This window comes from Impatiens glandulifera, unplaced genomic scaffold, assembly GCF_907164915.1.
Source record: "Impatiens glandulifera unplaced genomic scaffold, dImpGla2.1, whole genome shotgun sequence".
NCBI lineage: Eukaryota > Viridiplantae > Streptophyta > Magnoliopsida > Ericales > Balsaminaceae > Impatiens > Impatiens glandulifera.
The window spans coordinates 144,411-156,607 of record NW_025919333.1 but is presented as its reverse complement, the minus strand read 5'-3'; positions in this window follow the sequence as shown (position 1 = coordinate 156,607).

The following is a 12,197-nucleotide window of genomic DNA, read 5'->3' as shown; positions in this document are numbered from 1 at the left end:
ATTTCTCTTTTTTAATGAATTATAAATTCTTATTTGAGATAAACAACCCCAAGCATGTATATGTTGTAAACTTAGTTTCCATCCTTTAAATAATTCAAATGGCATCTTTGGAACTACTTTAGATAGAACCCGATTTAATATATACATAGTCATTTTTAAAACTTTAGTCCACAAAAACTTTGGGTTCTTTAAATTACTCCACATACTTCTTATTATGTCAATTTGTTAGGATCAGGTGCAACAATTGAGATGGGGTCTGACTATGTTGAACGCTTCTTTAACTTCAAGACGAATATAACCTTGTTAAAGGTTAGATTCTACTTCTATTCTTCAAAAGTCTTCACAAACTCTTGATCAGAGTCAAGTGCGAACAGTTTTTTTATACTTGTAGTGGAAGATAAAGGATTGAAAAATGAAGAATGAAAAGAACACAAAACGCGGAGTTTATTTATGGATGTTCAGAGAAAACTCTCCTACATCACCCCTTCTTCTGCAAGAAGAAGGATATTCACTAAATGATTTGGTTTGAATAAAATAGTTACAGAAACTCGGTCGGACGACCAAGACATAGACAATGCCTATTTCCGAACTCCTAGCACATAACACTCTGTTGAACAGAACATATTTTGTCAATTTACAATACTAAAATCTCACACAGAAAGAATAGTATGTGAATTACAGGGTAATATTAATCTTAGCAAACTTGAGATTGAAAAATGCTTGAAGGCTTGAGTTGGTTCGCAAAGATTGATTGCAAGATTGTATGTATGAAAGACCAGCGTTAATCAAGAAATTATCGAGAGAGATTGCGAAAAAATGGTGTTGTAAATTGTCCTCCAATTTCTTCTTAAATAGATAACTCCTCAACAGACAAATTTGATTCAGTTGATAGGTGTCATATTTCGGTTTGATGTGTGCCAGGGTAGTACATCAGAGAATATGCATTTGATCGTGAGTGTAATGGATGATGATAGTGCGTCGAATATTCTTTAAGAGATCGTGGTGTACTAGGAATGTACATCACATGAAGTCTTAATTAGTTTAGCACGTGGCATTCTTCTATAAGTTTAACTCAATTGTTGTGTCATCTGCCAATAACGGATTCGGCTGATGCGCTGGAGAGGTATTTCAGATGCTTGATCAAATACCGAATTTGATTAAGAACCGGAAGTGCGTCATAAAATCTGAATTTGATCAAATATTGTATTTAATCAAATACCGGAAGCGCTTCATAAAACCGAAGTTCTGAAAAACCCGAAAGCGCTTCATATAAAATCAAAGAGGTTAAATACCGAAAGCGCTTCATATAAAACCAAAGAGGTTAAAATACCAGAAGCGCTTCATATAAAACCAAAGAGGTTAAATACTGGAAGCACTTCATATAAAACCGAAGTGGTTAAAATACCGGAAGCATTTCATATAAAACATAAGAGGTTAAATACCGGAAGTGCTTCATATAAAACCGAACATGAATGAAATCGAAAGTGCTTCTCAAAAGTCACATGCTTCTCCAAAAACCAAAGTGAACAAAATGCTAGAAGCGCTTCTCCAAAAACCGAAGTGAACAAAATGCTAGAAGCGCTTCTCCAAAAATCGAAGTGAACAAAATGCTTGAAGCGCTTCTCCAAAAACTGAAGTGAACAAAATGTCGGATGCGTTTCTCCAAAAACCGAAGTGAACAAAATACCGGAAGCGCTTCTCCAAAAACCGAAGTGAACAAAATGTTAGAAGCGCTTCTACAAAAACCTAAGTGAACAAAATGTCGGAAACGCTTCTCCAAAAACCGAAGTTGATCAAATACCGAATTTGATCAACTACCGGACTTGATTCCCATTTTGGTTTTCTTCACTTTGAACCTACACAAAATCAATTTAACACAACTCAGTTTTAATTATACACTTAAAATTAATAAAAGACTTTAACCTAACACAATTAATATCTTATTTCATTTTTTGATCTAAAGAACCATGTATGGTGTATTGGAAACAATCTCATATTCTTCAAGAACTTTAGCAGATGGACCAGGTATTTGTTCATTTCGTTCTTACAACGTAGAAAATATAGATATATGTGTCATGAAAAATTATCAATAAATATAATAAAGTATTTAAGACTACTTGCTTCCATATCTGGATAACAAATATATGTATGTATGATTTCAATAAATTTGTTCTCCTCTTTACATATTTTTTGGATGTGTTTGTTTGCTTATCTTTAATGCAATTAATACAAGTCTTAAAATTGGTAAAATCCAAGCCACTAAGTACCCTTCATTCGATAATCTTTTAGTTATTTCAATAGAGATGTGTTTTAATCTCTAGTATCACAAAATAGAGGAATCTTCATTCGTAAGACATTATCTTAACCTAATAGTGACATGCATAGAATTATAGGAAGGATCATTTTCCAATTAATACGATAAAGTCCATCAAAGAAAATACCATAACCAACAATTTTATATTCATGAAATAAACTGAAGTCATTATATATTAAGTTAAACGGAAAACCCAAAGGTGCAGGTTTTGAAACAAAAATCAAGTTCTTAGAGAAACCACAATATTCCTCATGTGCATTATATGATTGTTTTGTCAGACTGCCCATAAAGGATAATTGATAAGATGCCACATTTGATCAATAACCGGTCTTAATATAAATACTGAAGTCATTTAATACCAGACACGCTCCATTAAATACCGAAATCATTTAAAATCGGATACACTCCATTAAATACTAAAGTCATTTAATACCGGAAGCACCTACGTGGAAATTTCGGTATTTGCTCAACCGAATGCGCATACGTGGCAGTTTCGGTATTCGCTAAACCGGATGCGCCTACGTGGTAGTTTCGGTATTTGCTTAACAAGATGCACGCAACTTCCCTGAAATAACCATGTGACGGGAGAGAGTACTTACCACTGTACTACAACACCTTTTTGTTATCTTTAAATATATTAATATACTTGATATGACTTAACAATTATATATATATATATATAATTTAACTTATATATATAATTGAACATAGTTTTATCCCTTCATTATAAAACCATTTCATAAATTATAATCTAACATTTATTATAAAATCATTAAATTAATTTTTGTTTTTAATATATCCAATATTTGATACTAAAAAAAATAAAATATCTGTCCTACTTAGTTATCTTCAAATCACCAATATTATTATATATTAATATTATTATATATTGATATTTTTTCATTCAAACATTAATAGTTTGTACTTCTTAAGTCTTTCTATAGACATTATATTTTGTGTTAATATTCTTAGTTTATATATATTAATCTTTTGTTCACGAAACATGTATCATTCACACTTTTACATTTTCTGCAAACATTAAATTCTTAGAAAATATTGTGTGATAATATAATTTTAATTGGTTAGAGAATAACTACACAATCTTTGATCAATTACATTGTATATTAAGTTTGTAAAATAACATTTATACATTTATTTTGATAATAACGTGTATAAATAATAATAAATATCAAATCAAATTTCTTAATCTACCCACTTGATTTAAAAAAATATATATGATTTAATAATTTATTATGAAGTTGTTAAATAAATTTTATCGAATGAGACTTTAACCCGCATGCAATTTTTTGTTTCAATTTTTTTGATTTAAAAGTAATTTTGTTAAATAAAATCTAATTAATAAGACTTTAGCCCACATGCAAGTCTTTTTGAATAAACTTATGTTAAAGAACAATGTTGTTTGTTAATTGCATCTAATTGAACTTTATCCCACATACAAATCTTTGTATGCCAGATTTATGTTAAAATATAATTTGTTAAATAAATCTAATTGAATAAAACTTTAGCCCACATGCATGTTTTTTGTCACTATGTTTATCATTATTAAAACTTGATTTATATTAGTAAACATGGTATTATAATTTTTTGGGTCTCAATTCATTAATTTATTTATTTTTTTTGGGAAAAACGACTTAGCGTCATTTCATTAAAAATTCCCAAAAACGGGAAAAAAAACCACGAGTTTAAGAGATCATTCTAGACAAGCCTAGAATAATTTTGAAGTCGTAATATTCTGAATAAAAGCTAAAAAGCTAAAAACATAAATGAATTATCTGTTTACAATGCTTTCAATTCTAGTGAGTTTAAAAAACGGTAAATTCCAGTTCCTGCAGATATTCCAGTTCTGCTCCGTGATTAGAATTCTTCTCCATGTTCCCGCGAGGGCGCTGCAATCCGTTACAATATCTTTCCATAACTCGTCAATGCTCCTGCGGGTTCTGTCATATACCCTTGCATTCCGTTCTTGCCAAATGTTATACACCACTACTCCAAAACCACACTTGAACACGCTTGTTGCAAATCTATTTCCCTTGGCTTTGAGTAGTGCTGCTTCTTTGATTTCATTCCATTCGCTCGAGAAACTGATCAGCTCCAGGCTTTTATAGAATCTGTCCCAAAGCTCCGAAGCAATACAGCAGCTCCCGAATAGGTGATCTATGATTTCTTCATTTCTTATGCATAGAAGACAGCTCGCGTCCGGGATGCTCATATACTTACTGATACGATCACGAGTGCTGAGTCTTTCTCAGAAGGCGAGCCATAGGACGAACTGGTGTCGAGGGATAATCTTCGTTGACCATACAAGAGGAGCCCATTCTACTTTCTGCGCTTTTTCCCGGATTACCTCCCATATTTTCTTCAATACCAGCTTCCCATTGTCCTCAGTTTTCCATTCATGAATATCCGGTCTATCGTGTAGTTGTATGTTACTTATATGATCAAGTATCCTCTTTCCTTCTGGAATTCTTCTCAAGAGCAAGTTCCAATTCCCGTCTTTGATGTCTCTGATTTTCGCTTTTGCGCAGTCCCTTATGATACGAGTATTTTGAAACTTCTCTTTGTCGATGATAGGCTGGTTTTCAAACCAAGAGTCGTGCCAGAATAGAGTGTCTTTCCCGTCCTCTAGTCGGATGTCATAAAGATCTACAATATCGCTTCTTAGTTTAAGAATCTTTTTTAGAGACCAGCTCATACCTTTGTGAATTTTGCAGGTCCAGATGTTGGTTTCGTGTTTCATAAACCTCGTATGCACCCATTTGATCCATAGTGACTCCTGATTGCGCTCCAAAGCCCACAGATGCTTCAAGGTTAGAGCCTTGTTCCACTCGATACAGTTCTTGAAGTCGATGCCTCCCTCGTCCTTCGGTTTGCAGAGAGCGGTGCATTTGACTTTCTTTCCTCCTCTTCCACTACTACCCTAGATAAAGTTTCTCATCAGCGTATAGAGTTCCTTCATTACCTTCTTCGGAATGACCATTTGCTGCGCCCAATATCCAACTATGCCCATAACCACGATTTTGATAAGTTCGATCCTCCCTGCATAAGAAAGTTTTTTCGCTGCCCAACCAGATATCGTGTTTTTTACCTTTTCAATCAGCGGCTTGCAGTGTGAGATCTCGATCTGGTTCGCAGTTAACGGAATTCCTAAGTACCTTATGGGAAAGTTGCATTCCTTGATGCCCATGATGTTGAAGATGTGCTACCTTGTTTCGTCCTTCACGCCTCCATAAAATGCCACACTTTTGCTTTCATTAATAGTTAAACCTATTACCTCAGAAAAGAACGTTAGTGCAGCCCTAATAGTTTTAATGGAATCAACATCTGCGTGCGCTAGAATGAACAAATCGTCAACAAAGCATAAATGTGTTACCTCCTCTACCTCACAGAATGGGTGAAAGATGTATGGACGATTCTTTCGGAACATCGCGAAGATGCTCTCAAAGATCGCCATGATAGCTACGAAAAGCTAAGAAGAGAGGGGGTCCCCTTGCCTTACCCCGTTTTCACCCTTGAAATAGCCTCTGTGGACTCCATTGACGCTAACAACAAAGTAGGATGATGAAACGCATTACATAATCCAATCGATAAAAATGATAGGAAAAGCAAAAACAACCAGAAAGTCTCGAATGGCTTCCCATCTAACAGAGTCGAAAGCTTTCTTGATATCTATTTTGAAAGCCACTCTCGGGGATATTTTCTTTTTCCCGTAGCCTTTTAATAGGCTCTGCATGAGAAGAATATTATGAGAGATTGTCCAACCGGGGATGAATGCAGATTGATTAAGATTTATTATTTTTCCTATTACATTTTTAAAACGTTTAGAAATGATTTTTGAAATTATTTTATAAATCACATTGCAGCAGGAAATTGGTCTGAATTCTTGTACTTTCTCAGGTACCGCAGTTTTGGGGATCAAGGAAAGGACAACATCAGTAACATCTTTACCCTATTTTTGAAAAACTACAGAACCCCATCAGTAACATCTTTACCCACAACCGACCAATTATCTTTGAAGAACTGTGCATTAAACCCATCAGGACCCGGACTTTTATTCCCATCAATACTAAACAGAGCTTCTTTAACCTCAACCATCATGACCACCCTTATCAACTCGCGACTATCTTCTGCAGAGATTTTCCTATCAATAATTTGATACAAGGTATTCAGGTGACTTTGATGCTGCTTTTTGTACCCATAAGCTGCTTATAGAAATCAATAGCCAGATCTTGGACACCCTTTTGACCATAAACATATTCACCATCATTATTCTTCAGCCTGTACACATTGTTTCTCATGTTTCTAGCCTTGCATTTTTTGTAGAAGAAAGCTGTGTTTTTGTCACCCAACGAAAGCCAGCTCTGTCTTGATTTTTGTCTAACAAAATTCTCTTCAAGCAGACTCAGCTTCCTAAAGTTTTCAAGCGCATATCTTTCTGTTTCATTGAGTTGTTCATCACTATCATCCCTTAATAACTTTTTCTGAACCTCTTCCAGTTCTTCTCTAGCAGCCAGAACTCAATTGGAGATATTGCTGAACTTCTTCTTGTCAAAGCTTTGGAGATGATTCTTCAGGAGCTTAAGCTTCTCAGAAACCCTGTACATGTTGGAGCTTCTAACATTTGTTGATCATACGCTTTCGAGAATACCCTTGAATTTATCATTATCCATCCAGAAATTGAAAATTTTAAAGGGCCTTTTGAACCTTTCTTCCTTTTCCCAAAACAATTTAATCGGGCAGTGATCAGATATACCCGGATTCAAAACATGAAGTTGACTTCTCGGAAATTGGTTAATCCAGTTCTCATTTACCAGACATCTGTCAATTCTACTTTTTCTAATTTGCTCATTCCCTCTCGTAGAAGACCAAGTGAAGAAGTTCCCAGAATTGGTAGGCTCGATACAACTCATATCTCTGATGCAGTCATTAAAGTCAATCATATCCCGAGTTATTTCAGATTCTGGGCTATGATCAGATTCGTTTCTGGTTACGTTGTAATCACCGAGGAAAGCCCAAGATTTATCAATACTGATCCAGTTTCTAAGACAATTCCAAAAGAGTCTTCTGTCAGTGCTTGAGTTGCTACCATAGACAATAGCAAGATTGAACACGATTCTTGTGATTCTGTCTTTGACCTCCACCAGGATTGCTTGATCATTCGAAAAGAGAGTCATCACCTCAACAACTTTGTTATCCCAAATAACTCAAATTCTGCCCGTTTTGTCATTTAAGTTGTGAATGATTTCCAAGCTACTATAAATACACAGTTTGTTAACCTTCTCAACGTTCCGACTTTTGACTTTTGTCTCAAGAATACCCATAATAGTGATCTTCTAATTCTCAATGATCCTCCTGATTTCTTTACATTTTAGAGGGTCATTAAGTCCCCTTATGTTCCATGTCACTATATTCATGAATGAATATAAGTGTTGGGTTCTTGACTTTCCAGACTGTCCTAGACCTCTTCATCAGAGAAATCATAAGCATCACTTGCCTCACTATCCTCAATGGCTACAGTTTGATTACATGGAATACTATTGCCATTGAGTGAGGGTTGCCTCATGTAGATCTCATCTTCTCCCGTGATAGATTTAGTAGCTTCTGGATCCAGGATCTTTCTGTTTTGTCTTCGATTTTGATCTTGTTCTGCTTTAGTAGGTCTTTTCTGACTTTGAACCTCTTCACTACTGGATTCATGTTTGTTATCAGTTTTAATTCGCCCTACTTCAGAACTAAGGCTCACTGCCTTATTCAAGACCAAATTGTCTTCTTCTGCACTTGATCTTTTGATTTCACAAAACTCAAGATTTCCTAGTCCATTCTTAATAGCTTCTTTATTACTTATTCCAAGATTCTCCTGTTCATCATCTTGAAAGGTGGCTCTGATCCTAAGGATCAGGTCATTTCGAATTTTGATGACATTGTTTTTTCGGTTCCTACTTGCATTCCTAGAACTGTGAAGAGTAGACTCACGACCTATTGTAGTGCCTTCAGATCCAATTTTGCTTGTTTCATATGGGCCAAGTATTCCCCGTCCCATAGATCTTTGAATTTCAGAAACTTTGGAACTAGGACATGTAGTTACATCAAGACCAGTTCTTTGATTAGTATTGGGATCGGTGGAGTTAGGACCAACAATAGTATCATCCACAATAATAAGACTTGTGCTAGTATCAGGACCAATATAGCCAGGATCAGCAATGGTTGCACATTTTTTATCAGGACCTGTAGTAGCAAGTCCGGTAGCTTGAGTAGTTTCATGATCAACAAGTCCAAGACCAGGCTTAATAAGTCCAATATGGCTAGGAACAGTAGCTTTATGAGAAGCTCTAGGATCAGTGTGTCTATGTCCAGCTTTATCAGGACCAATACCCTGACCAGGACATACATTTTGAACAGGACCTATTCTTGAGAAAACAGAATCCCTAGGACCGATGCCCTGAACATGACCAAAATGATCAACGTTAGTAGGGCCATCTTGTACCCTTACCCACTTCATTCTTTTTCCTATCTTCTTCCTTACCCTTATCTGTTCTTGCTTTTGGTTGCCCATCTTATCATCCTCAGTGCGTCCATTGCTGTTAAGTTCAGACTTGTTCACATTTCTCTCAACCTAAGCCTATTTAGAGTCATTGATATCGCTTACTTGAGTGTTGTTATTGGCCTTCGATTTTAGAGTATTATTGACTGGACATTTATTCGTAGCGTGTGTGAAAGTTCTACACCATATACATCGATTTGGTTTCCATTCGTATTGTACTCCAATGTCAAATAAATTTCCCAGTCTATCTTTAAGTTCAAGCTTGATTGGAAGACAGCTACTTGTATGTATTTCGACACTAACTCTGGCCACAGATGCACGCTCGTAGTCTTTTAACCTCAGCAAATGGTGCCTTCATGTTGCCCATAAAATGACCAACTATGACAAACTCCCATGCTTTGACACATTTTTCTTCAATTTCTAGTGGGAGCTCAAACCGGTGCGGATGATCAAGTGTAATTACCTTTGGGAATAAGGTGTCTATCTGGAATTTTCACTTTTCTGGATCGCTCATGGCATTTCCATTCCACACCTTTCCTTCTTGCCAGGTTTTGTTTGGGTTGCTCATGATTGTGTACACCTTTGTTTTATTACATTTCAAAATTTCCTTCATGGCGTCAACCGTCCACTTGATCACTTCATCATATTGGTCTTTGTTGAAGAGATTCCAATTCTTTAGATAATGACTATTGAACTAAGTATTCAACTGATCATTTATTTCTTGGGGCATCATAATCTCTTGTTTATTAATTAGGAAAAATAGCTTCTTCATCTAGTTTCTCAGTCCTGCCAAATTTGTTATTTCCTTTTTCCTCATTGACCACGTTTGGACCAGCAGTAGGATCCTTGTTATCAGCCTGAGTATTTTCTTTGCCAGGAATTGCAGCAGTAGGAGGAGCTGAGTTGATGACTATTTCAGGGATGCTATCTTTCCTGACTTGTTTGTTCTTTTCGGCCCATCTAACCCTTATATTTCCCACAAAACCGTTGCCTTCAATTGTTCCGATCTTCTTTAGAATATCTCCTTTAGTGCTCTTCTCTTGTGTATTAGTTTTCCTCTTTTGAATGCTATCAATTGGCATTTCAGGATCCAGATTAACGAGTGGAGAAAATGCACCCAGGTTCAATATCTCAGGGTTAGCCTCGGGTATCACAGTTTCCTTGGGATTTACTTCAGCATTCTTCTTAGAACTTGAGTTATTTGCCTTCATGTTTTTCCTTTCTTTGATTTTCGATCCATTTTTACCCTTCTTAGCTGTTTTAGAATTATTCGATCCGGTTTCTTGATCGATCTTTTCAATTTCAGCACTTGTTTTGGAAGAATTATGCCTCTTTGCTTTTGGTTTGATCTTTGTTGCCGATATCTTCTTCATGGACTTATGATATTCGAGGTCGCATATTATTGTTTCATCATAGTCAGTGCTATCGTCTGATTCCAAATCAACATTTATGCTTTGGTTCTTTTGATTCGACCAGTGGCTCATAGCTTTGTTAGTAGATTTATTATCTTGGCGATTAGGACCGGTAGAAGGTGGATATGTGATGTCAGGACCGACATTTAAAGAGATAGGACCGGCATTAGAAGAGCTAGGACTGACATTAGAAGAGTTAGGACTGGCATTAGAAGAGCTAGGACCAGCATTTGAAGAGCTATGACCGGCGTTTGAAGAGCTAGGACCGGCATTTGAAGAGCTAGGACCGACATCTAACCTAAATGAAGTAACTAACTTAAGTTACTTAATTAAATTAATTATTACTAATATAAAAAAAAGTAAATAAGACTGAATAAAAAAATATATAATAAATTTAATCTAAGGTAATCTTAAATAAGTTTTAAAATTTAAAGAGAAGACGTTAAAAGCTGTTTTTCTTAAAAAAAAAAGTAAATAGTTTTATTTTTAATTTTAAAGTAAATAAGTATCGTATAAGTGAAATTTTGTTTTTACATGTACTTTTTAAAATTTTACTTGGACTTTAAGTTAATTATATGTTAGGGCTTTAAAGAATCTATATATATATATATAATGATGCTTAATTTTTAAAGTGTTCGGATTGCCAGGTCGAGAGCTGTGGTTAATTTGGATATTTATGTGAGAGTAAATAGATACTTGGGTTGGATTGTGGGTTGACCCGCTCATAAACTTAAAACGGTTAAAAATAAATTTAAAAAAGTTATATGTAGGTTTCGAACTTGCAACCTAACAAAACAAGTACAACCATTTAACTAACTAGGCTAACAACACTTTATATTTAAGATTCAACACCAAATTTGATGAACGCGAGACATTTTAACAATAAAAGTTCAAATTTTTAACTAACTAATCTATATATATATAATGATGCTTAATTTTTAAAGTGTCCGGATTGTCGGGTTAAGAGCTGTGGTTAATTTGGATATTTATGTGAGAGTAAATGGATACTTGGGTCGGATTGTGGGTTGACCCGCCCATAAACTTAAAACGGTTAAAAATAAAAATAAAAATGCTATAGGTGTGTTTCGAACTCGCAACCTAACAAAAACAAGTACAACTCTTTAACCAACTAGGCTAATAACACTTTATATTTTAAATTAAATATCAAATTTTATGAACGCAGGACGTTGTAACAATATATTTTTATCCGTGTGCATCGCACGGGGATCTTCCTAGTATACACTAAAGCTTTAAGGACCTTAGGGGATGAATGGCCCTACTCCATTGTCTGCCTCACTTATGGCCCAAAGATGTTACTCAAGAGCAATGTTGTCAAACTCGCGAGTCAACTCGTAAACTCGTTGAGTTTACGATTCAAATCAAAGAAAACGAGTCACGAGTTGTAATAACTCGTTAGAATGTAAAATCGATTTTCACTCTCGAGTTGAGTCAAGTCTCAACAAGATTGAGTGCATATTCCTTATTTGCTTTGAAATGTTAGAACTAAACATGGCGTAGAGAACCTCAATTTATTTTATTGCTTTTGGATTAACCCTTGAAAGAGAGTTCCACAAAATAAATACCATATAAGAAATTATTGTTATTAATTAATTTATTTATTTATTTAAATTAAATTTTATTTAAAGTTTTAACCTTCTGAAGCAAACAAGGAATAGGCACTCATCTGGTTGAGACTTGATTTTACAATAGAATATATATATATATATATTTTTTCTTACCAATAGAATATATATAAATATAAAATATAAAAAATGTTTAATACTTTTTAAAAGGAAACTTAGTTAGGAAAAATGATATAAATAAATATTATATAATTGTTAAAAAATAAGTTAGGTAAAAATATTTTTAAATATAATAATATATATATATATAATAGGAAAAAATATATTAT